General features: G+C 41.9%; 1 long non-coding RNA gene across 1 annotated transcript in view; it reads right to left on the minus strand.

Annotated features, from left to right (window-relative positions):
- Window positions 1–1,398: 1,398 nt before the first annotated feature.
- Window positions 1,399–10,671, minus strand: part of LOC140555861 (uncharacterized) — a 22,638-nt gene continuing 13,365 nt past the window's right edge. Inside the window, exon 3 of the long non-coding RNA XR_011979688.1 lies at window positions 1,399–1,443. This is a non-coding gene — a long non-coding RNA (uncharacterized lncRNA). The remainder of the gene's footprint in view (window positions 1,444–10,671) is intronic.

Consider the following 10,671-nt stretch of genomic DNA (forward strand, 5'->3'; position numbering starts at 1 on the left):
AACAATACATAGAATAAGAATAACATGTTAAAAAGTACTAAAACCAATAAAGAGCTGTAAAAAATATATGTACAGACATCAGTGTATCAGTACTATGCAGGTCCTCCTCTGGGCTGTCTCACACCACTTCATCATACTTTCATGTTTTTTTAGCATAGTAAGAGGTGCTCTCCAGCATGCTTATTGTTATCTGATTTTTCTGATGGTAGCAAAGTAATGCGCAACCACATGAAATAGCCATTTAGGAACCACTTAGCACACCATAGCAATCACCTAGCAATACCCGAGCAACCGCTAAGCAACATCAGTGAAACCACAAGGAATACCATAGCAATTACCTTGCAATACAAATAAGAACATCCAAAAAAAGGACCACCATACATGACCCACCACTGACAGTTCACGAATGAGGAGACCTTCAAAGTTTGCTATTTATTATTATACACAAACCTCAGTTTCTAAATGTTTATCACTAATCTCAGTCTTTCACATTATCACACTCTGCCTAGTGTTTACCATTTTTTAGGAGGCAAGTCACTGGTTCGATCCCCAGGACCAGCGTCCGTAGCTTGAAAAAGGCATTTAACACCCAATTGCTCCACGGGTGCTGAGGTGGCCGCACAGGGTCTGCTGAATCACTCAAATACCAGGGCTCTCTGAATGTGCCAAGCTGTCTAAGCATTGGTCCAAAAATGCTTCTGCATTAGGCTCCATGACTATATTTATAGTTATATTTACATTACAGTGTGAACAGGACAGAGGCCAGGCCTCTGCTCAGCGTTTATACTGAGCAAATACTGTACATGACCTGTAGAAGTACAGCCAATCAGCCTTGTTCTGCCAAAGGCTCTCCTTGTTCTGCCAAAATGGCTCAGGCCTATCGAGGCATGGACTCCACAAGTCTGTAGTATCTGGTGCTTAGCAAGTTGTGAGGTGGGGCCTCCATGGATCACATCTGTAAGTCTTTTGTGCCCATGACCATGTTGTCCTTCCTTGGACCACGTTTGATAGGTACTGACCACTGCATGCAAAGAACACCCCAGATGATTTGCATGATGCTTTGGAGATGTTCTTACCCAGTCATCTAGCCGGCAGAGCTTGATTCTTGTCAAAGTGGCTCAGATTGACCATTGTTCCCTTGCTGCCTAATATGTTGATCCCACCCCTTGACAGGTGCCATTGGAACCAAGTAATCAATGTAATTCACTTTACCTGTCAGTGGTTTTAATGTTAGGACTGATTGGTGAACATGACCACAATACCAAAGCTTCTCTCCTCTTTGTTTCCGGTAGCTTCCATTGTTCTTCTTCTTCCAAGACGATGGAAGAGGCATATTTGGATGCAGCAGCACGTTTAGCCTGTAAATGCATGTGTGTGTCCTGTCACGTCCCCCTTGGCCCCATGCTGTGCTGATCAGCTCCACTATCGTGACCATGCCTGAGCCTGGGGGAAAGGGTACACACCAGGGGTCATAGGTCAAAAGGAGAAATCAGTCCAGCGGCTAGGCCATCACCAGCTCTATTCAAAGGCAAATTTCATTCGGACTGCTGAAGATGTCCACTTACTTGCCCTCTTCCTTCACTGCACCGTGAAGGCGCTCGCTGGTTTCGGATCATTTTCCTATTGCCGTAAGCTTTTCACACTGTTCTCGGGCTGACGTTCTTCATGCTCTTGCACAGAGAATGCTTTTTTGTGACCCTGTTTTAGGTTATTAACTCTCTGTCCATATTTCAACATGAACAAACAGCGAGATCAGGAGATCACAAACCCAAACCAACGTGCCAGAATCTTGGCAGCTAGTCGTTTGTTCAGTTGTGGGGGCAGCAGTGTCTGCTAAACGCTGAACGTTTCAGATTTGCCATGAGCTTTCTGCAATGTTCTTGAGCATGCTCCTCATGCTCTCGTGCTCAAAGTACTTTTTTGACCCTATTTCATTTTATTAGCTTTCTGTTTATATTCTAGCAAGTAAACAAATCACAAGTTCATGGAGCAAAATGAACATGTCAGAATCTTGGCCGCTAATCATTTGTTCAGTTCTGGGAGCACCAAAGACTACTAAAGAAGAGCAAGGAGTCCAAATTAGGAGAAGCCAGAACAGCCAGACTCCAATTGAACTGCATTTCGGAGTGCCGGAGGACTAGACTGCAGTAAAAGCGTCTCTATCTCTAGGCTCCTGGCAAGAAATCTGCGGGTGTCATAGGCTGGATGAAGGAGAAAGAGAGAGGGGGAAAAAATCCTTGGGCCGAGCCTCATCCCCTTCTCTATTGGGCCTCCAGAGAGCCAGGTCTTTAATCAACACACTGCTACCCAAAGTGATCATGAGCTACAAGCCTTTGGTCTCCACAGATCTCTTCTACTCTGCTTCTTAATTTGGCCCTGGTTCTCTCCTCCTCTTTCCCTCTGTCCCCTCTCACTCTCTCGCTCTCTCTCTTTCTCTGTCTGTCTTCCTCTCGCTCTCTCTCCATCTCCCCTCTCGTTTGTTCTCAGTAGCTCATTCTCTTTTGTTTGATGTATCATTCCCACTTGTAAGTTTCAGCGAACGCCTGCCATGCTTTTCTAAATGCATGTCAGAGCGAAAGAGTGCCAGGAGAGCTTGTTTGTGCTTTCGCAGTTTGCAAGAGAGATAGAGAGAAAGAGAGAGAGAGAGAGAGAGAGAGAGAGAGAGTGCGAGCACACATGCATACACACATATACACACTCGTTTTTATACCTTTTAAGGATATGGACCAAAGTATTGGGACACCTGCTCATTTATGGTTTCTTCTGATATCAAGGCAATCAAAAAGGAGCTGATCCTGGTTTGGAGGAGATTTTGGAGGAGCATTTCTGTGAGGAACAGATTGCATTCAGCGACAAAAGCATTAGTGAGATCAGGATGTTGGATGGATGATCACCACCCCACCTCATCCCCAACTCATCCCAAAAGTATTGGATGGAGCACCGTCATTCCAGAAAAACACATGTCCACTGCTTCGCAGCTCCATGCTGTGGGGCGTTATACCCCTTCAGACCAAGCTCAATTCCCCAGCCAGGCAAGAACACCATCCAACACCTATACGAGTCCTGGAGCCTACTTGTGTAACATGAGTGTGAATATGAGCTGTCCCTTTGTATGAAACTCCATCCCAATTTCAGTTGATATTTTGTATTGTGGGTTTTACAGTGGAATAACGACAAACAGTGGAGGCAGGGCAATCACTCATGACCCACAGTGCCGGAGGGTGAGTTGCATTCAGATGCCATGAATGTAATAGTCAGGTGTCCTGTATATCACACTAAATACAGTACTGTATATTATGGTATATAAAGAACTGTGTATTGCTGTATATATCAGACGGTGTGTCACTTTATATACAGTACTGTATATTATGGTATATACAGGATAGTATACTACTATTGTATATACAGAACTGTGTGTTGCTGTATATACAGGACTGTACATTAATGCATTTACAGGTTTGTATATTATTATATTTACAGACATGTGTATCACTCTATGTACAGAACTAGATATTACTTTATATACAGGACTGTATTGTTATTATTGTATATACATTATCATATCATTTTACATATAGTAAATGTAAAGAAGAGTAAATAACTGTACATTAATGTTTATACAGAACTATGTATTGCTGCACACACATGACTGCATATTAATGTAATTACAGGTTTGTATATTAATGTATTCACAGATGTATATATTATTGTATATACAGAAATGGGTGTCACTGTATGTACAGGGCTGTATGTGACCATATATAAAGAATTCAATATCACTATATGTATCAGACTGTGTATCACTATAAATACAGGACTGTGGATCAAACTATATGATTTCTATGTGTATCACTGTATTTACACCAGACTGTATTTTAGCCCTGTTATTCTCTGGTTCTCCCCAAAATATTTCTATTAAGTATTTCTGCCCTGGAATTGTACAAAAACAAGCACAAGCACAAACACACACACACAGCAAATGAGTGTGTGATCATACAACAGGAGGTCATAAAAGTGCAGCTAGCCATGGTCATTACCATGTTCCAAACACATGCTGCAGGACATCTTCCACTTTTACAGTGGTGTGGAACATATTTGAGGGGAAATGGGCGTCAATGGCCGACCCGAGCATTTACCGGCCGTGCTGCTTCGAGCTGCAAGCCTGTCATTTACCTCAGCTCTGCTCCTCAGGCTGCAAACAAAATGCACCCCGAGCATAAAACATCAACATCACTACCATCATCATCACAGTAACCGAGTTTACGTGTCCACTAAAGGGCCACTTTTTCCTCCCTAAACTATTAATGGCAGTGGAAACCTGATCCCCAAAGCTACAAGCAACCCTGAATTATTCACCAACTACAAATAGAGCAAAATTGTCAGTCCATGATTAATTCAGGGGATTTCATTCAAGCAAAGTGTGTTTCTGCTGCAGGCAGCGACCTCACACTGCAAAAAAGTGACATGGTGGCAAGTCAAGGCATCTCAAAATGAGATGTTATAGTTAACATTTCTCATTGAAGATTGTTTAAGGACATTCATACAGCATTCACAGATCATTTTATTGCATGCAACATTTCTAGACCCATAAAAAGATCATAATCTGCCTAAGCACGAATCGTTATAAATGTGCAGAACCCCTATCTTATTTAAACCTTTCAGAAGCCTCTTGCAAATGTGTTAAGATACACTATTAAAAATGTATTGGGACACCTGGTCATTCATTGTTTCTTCTGAAACCAAGGCTAAAGAGTTTATTCAGCTTCTATGGGAGTAACTATTCTCCAGGGAAGAAGGCTTTCAGTTAAATTTTGAAGGAGCATTGCTGTAAGGATCTGATTGCAAGAGCATTAGTGAGGTCAGGATGTTGGATAATCACCACTCCACCTCGTCCCCAACTCCCCAACCCATCCCGAAAGCATTAGATGTAGCACCAACCATCATTTCAGATCATTCCACTGCTCCACAGCTCAATGCTGGGGGGCTTTATAACCCTCTAGCCCAGGTCTGGCATTAGGCTGCATGGTGCCAATAGGCTCATGTTTATCTGCTCCAGAGAGTCCTATTCTATTGGCAGCACTTCTCAACACTAACTAGACAAGCTTTGTGTGTGAACTTGCAAGTCGGTGTCAGCAATGGGTGCAACTTAAAGTAGCTGAATGCATTTAGTAGAAGTGGTGTCCACAAACATTTGGACATGTAGTGTATTTCATTGTGAAAATGATTTATGGCATTAAAAAAAAAACTAAACCGAGAAAACTTTGTTTAAACATTTAATCTTGTTCTGTTCTGTTTAATCAGGAGGCAGCAGAGCATGATGGGAAACATTTTATTGTATTAAAGTTATCTGAATAATAGGTTTAGTTGGAGTTAGTTGAAAGACACATTAAAAGCAATGGCAGTGCAGATGTTAACAGGAAAGCCTATTAACAGGAACTCGGCCCACTTCGCAGATATGAGCCAGCAGCTGCATGTATTGTTCACATTATTTAACCATCAGAACGGGGGCTAATGTGATCTCAGAAAGGCTGAGGTACCTCAGATATCCAATCTGTATAATTATGGTGATCAAAAAAGGGGTGGCAAGTCAAGGGGTGGATGAAGCTACAACAGCAGAAGACCACGTCAGGTTCCATTTCTTTCAGCCAAGAACAGAAAGCTGAGGCTGCAGTGGCTCAGCACAGACTCTCCAAAACTGGACTGATTCTCGATGAATTACTGCTGAGGCTCACAGATGGTAGGGTCAGAGTTTGGCACCAACAGCTTGAGGCCGTGCTCCCAACCTTGTGGTGCCTTGTGTCAACGGTCCAGTCCAGTCCAGTCTGGTGGAGGTTGGTGGTGGTGTTGTGGTGTGGGGAATGTTTTCTTGCCACACTCTGGGTCTGTTAATACCAATGCCACAGCTTATTTGAGCATTGTTGCTGCTGATCATGTGCATCCCTTCTTGACCACAATTCACCATCTTCTAACATCTACTACTCCAGCTTGATGATGCACCATGTCACAAAGCAAAATCCTCACACAGGATCTGAATCCCTTAGAGCACCTTTGGGATGAGGTAGAACGGATGATTCAGGAATCAATCTGCAGGAATCATGCAAAAGGACTGTTTCCAGGATCTTGTGGAATCCATGCCATGAATAATTGAGGCCATTTTGAGAGCAAAAATAGGCTCTACCCAGTATTAGTATGGTCTTTCTAATAAATTGCTCAATAAGTGTGTTTACACGTCCACATTCGCGCTGTTACACAGCTATTGTTCAAGCAGTTGGTGAGGCTGAAGCAGCTCAGCTTGCAGTCTTTTCCATGCTGAGCTTTCTTTTCCTGACAGCACTGAGCAGCAGCTCTGTGAAGGATTCCTCTTTGAGTTCGTGCCCACAGCAGGAGCGAGCACTCATTGGTTTAGAGGTGTAGAATTTAGTTTAATGTTTTTACATGCATTCAGAGAGGGAAAAAAATGCATATTGCTCTTTTATTGCACGTGGCTGGAAGCAATAAAAACATTTGCATTCTTTGTGAGCGGAGCAATAGAGCACTTACAGGCAGTCTGTTTAGCTTCCAATGTACCGTTCATATCACTGATGCGTGGCAGCTATCAAACGTAAGTGACAGTTGAAGCATGACCTCACCTTTGAAACTCATTTCCTTTCATATGTGAGCTGGAAAATAGATATATTATTAAAGTTGCTGTGCTGATTTAATTTCGCCCTAGTGCACCCCCCCACCTTCCTTCTTCCCTGAATGCTTCCACTTCCTCTCCCCCACCTCCTCCATTCCCTGAACAAACATACTGGAGATTTCAGAGGAATCCCCACATTGTGGGAATTTGTAAAAGCCCATTCTCACACAACTGAGTCTCATATCTGGAATTCTGTAATATATTATCCACTATTAGTGCAATTACACTCTTAATTATAGAGGTTCCTGAATGATTCTTGGTGTAGATGTGAAGTTTCAGGGGTTAATACTCTCAACTTGCTGGAGAACCTTTACACTTTAATGGAGGTTCTTTCATGAAGGGGGACCTCCTTCCCTGTCTTATTTTTATTGCTGCATAGATCAAACATTAGAACTCCATTGAAAATAATGGAGATTCATTGTAGATGGTTCATTGTAGAGAATCTACAGCGGTTAGGGTTATCCCTACTAGTATGTATTAGACTTGGCATGTCTATGACATGAATAGAGCCATTTATTTACTATCTACAACCCCCCACCCCCACCCCCACCCCAGAAACCTCAAGTGTCTTCTGAGTTTTATTTATAATGACTGGTAAATCTGAGAATAAAAACTGAAGGACTATATTAGTCATCATGGATTAAGTCCAAAACCTTTTTTTAGAATCATCATTAAACAATCAGTCTCAATCAGCAGGCAGAATCCCAATAAGCAATAGTTTCCTGTGAGGCATCTTAAGAGCCATTACTCTCTTCAGATGTCTGGTTCCTATCACCACCACACAAAAATTCTGACTTGGTTGTTCTCTAAAATGGAGCGTTTCACACCACAACACTCAGAATGACTATGTCTACATCTCAACCATTTAACTGCAGCCTGGTCTTAAGCGGAATTCATACAGATGTGACTAAAAGAGCATTTCAGGATTCGTCCAATGTGTTCTGAATACAGCTGGACCATCATACATGTACACGAATTACTGACGCACCCCAGACATGCAGTAATCTGACCTAAACATAACCTCCTACACCTAAACCTAATTCTAACCTCAACCTAACCTAAACCTCAACCTAACCTTAACCTAACCGACAGCCTCAATCTAAACCTAACCCACACCTAAACCTAATATTAACCTCATCCTAACCTAAGCCTACACCTCAACCCAAACTTTGCCTAACCCACACCTAACCCCAACCTTTAACGTAACCTACACCTAAACCCAATTCTAACCTACACCTAAACTTAACCTACTACACCTAAACATAGTTCTAACCTTAATCTAACCTAAGGTTAACCTGATCTACACCTCAACCTAAATTTAGCCTACACCTAAATCTAATTCTTACCTTAACCTAACTCAAACTTAGCCTAACCTACACCTCAACCTAAACCTAAATGTAACCTACACCTAAACCCATTTCTAACCTTAACCTAACCTACACCTAAACCTAAACCTGACCTACTACACCTAAACCTAATTCTAACTTAAACCTAACCTAAACTTAACCTACATCTAAACTTAAACTTAATCTACACCTCAACCTAAACTTAACCTACACCTAAACCTAACCTACTTCACCTAAACCTAATTCTAACCTTAAACTAACCTTAACAGCCTAACCTAACCTACCACACCTAAACTTAACCTACTACACCTAAACCTAATTATAACCTCAACCCAAGTCGTTGTCTGGTGGGATCCTTTAATGAACCATCCATTGAAAGGTTCCTCTGATAACAAAAAAAATGGTAAAAATGGTAAAAATGGTAAAAAGGAACCCTATATAACTTTTCTGAAATGTGATTGGTTGACCCACATTTGACTCACTTGATAATATACTTATTTGCAAACCCATGATCGCAAGCAATTAGAACGATTGTTGCTGTTCACAAGGACCATCGAATGAAGAAAGAACTGGGTTCTGTTTAACCTGAGAAGCTGGTATATCACTTTCTTAACCAGCTGGACTAAAAGATAGCTAACTAACAGGCTAAAGTACTCCTCCTCCTCTCATAGTCAGCGTTGGGCTGAATTTCATCAGTGATTTGCTGAATAATTGCAATATAAAATGTAAAGAAAATGACATTTGAATGTCTTGCCAGCTTCATTTGGTTACATCTGCCTCCGGTATTATTAAACACAGCTGCTTCTTAATTGGCTCTGTAATCTCTAGATAGTGCACTGTGTGAATTTTAGGTTTCTACACCAAACTGCCTGGCAGGGCATTGTAAACACATGGACCTGGAGTTGCTTTTTGAGATATTAGAGATTTTATGCATTGAAAAAAGCTACATGCTAACAAACACCAGAAATCACATGGAGATGCTAATGGAAATTAGCATAATCGTTGTGGTGCTTATTTGATACAAAAACACTGCTTCAAAAGTGAGGTATTCTCAGTTGAACAGCGTAGTATATGCTCAATATTATGTTATAAAAAATAAAACGTCTGTAAAATGACTGCAAAATATCATGTTATTGTCCTTGTTTAGCGGGGAATGGTTGCTGGGCAACAGTAACTACACTGTAAACGAACTACATGGCTCCTTTACAAATTACATAGGAACATCCCGGATAAAATCTCAGTAACCCACGGCCTCTTGCGGCTTATTGCTTTATGGTATCTATGGCATCAGTCCAAAGAAGCTTTCTTGTCTTGCAGAAGTGCAGTGTATATATATATATATATATATATATATATATATATATATATATATATATATATATATATAATAAAAATGAGCAAGAGCTTCTCATTCTGCAGAAAGAAAGTAGTGAGATCTTGTCGGTGAGCTAGTCTGAAGAACAGAGCTTGGTTCCTCCAGGTTTCTCCTGGACGCCCCCCAGTCCAGCCAGCACAGCGTGGAGGATGTGTTCAACTCCATCAGCAGAAGCAGCAGCAGCAGCAGCAGCAGCATAAATACTTACTGCCCAGATCAGCAGCTTTCTAACTATTATTTTCACAAGTGCTTAAAACTTTTGCACAGTGCTGAATATCCTGTGTACTTACTGTACGACTGCACTGAACTGAAACACCGCCAAAGCTACAGATGAACACGTGGACGACGTGAGATCTGGTGGTCTGTGAGGAGATGACCCCAGGTCTCAAGGGTGATGACATCACCCACACCAGGCCTGCTTACTCTCCAAACAAAGGGGAAGTTTCCATCCTCATCTCACACACACACACACTCACACACATACACACACAGGCCCCAAGTGTCTGCATTTAAAAAAGGCCTTGCACCAGTGGGAAGATGTGTCACTAAATGCATCACCGTCATTTTCTGTGCAGCTTTGACTCTGAATTTATTTAGGGTAATTAAGTGACTCCATTGGATTGCAGTAAGATATAATCATGTGTGTGTGTGTGTGTGTGTGTGTGTGTGTGTGTGTGTGTGCAGGGCCTGCTGTGTTTTCAGCTTGACTGTGAAGAATACTGAGTGGCATTTTGACGGTGTTCCAGGGCAGCAGCCTTGCTGAAGTGCAGAGAGTGAGTGGGATCCAAATGTCTGTCTGCTCTTCTCTCTCTCTCCCTCTCTCTCCCCACCCCCTTCCTCCTCTCCTCCTGTTCTTCCACTAGTGTCTGCCATGCCGTGGCCATCTGCCATGTTGGACGGATGCCTCGAGACAGCTAAGTGAATTGTGGCCTGGGACCACTGTAGTCTTCTACGTTACACGTTTTTAGAGGCAAAATTTGGATTAAATCTGGGACCGCAGAAAACCCACAGCCGTTCATCATCACAAATTATGCGCATCCGCCTCCAGTACAAATCACCCGCACACCTCTGGCCCTGAAAGGCCTGGAGTTTTTTTCTTCTTTTTTTAAGGCATTTAGTAACATGTTGTGGTTTCACAACATTCAGCAAATAGCCCAGGCTACCCTGAGACACCCAGCTTTTCAACAGGTTTTAATATTTCGTCTCTGTCAGTTTGCAATAAATGACATTCTAAAAAAAAACTCTAGAATAAACACTCTAAAATAATAGCA

This window comes from Salminus brasiliensis, chromosome 5 (genome assembly GCF_030463535.1).
Source record: "Salminus brasiliensis chromosome 5, fSalBra1.hap2, whole genome shotgun sequence".
Lineage (NCBI taxonomy): Eukaryota > Metazoa > Chordata > Actinopteri > Characiformes > Bryconidae > Salminus > Salminus brasiliensis.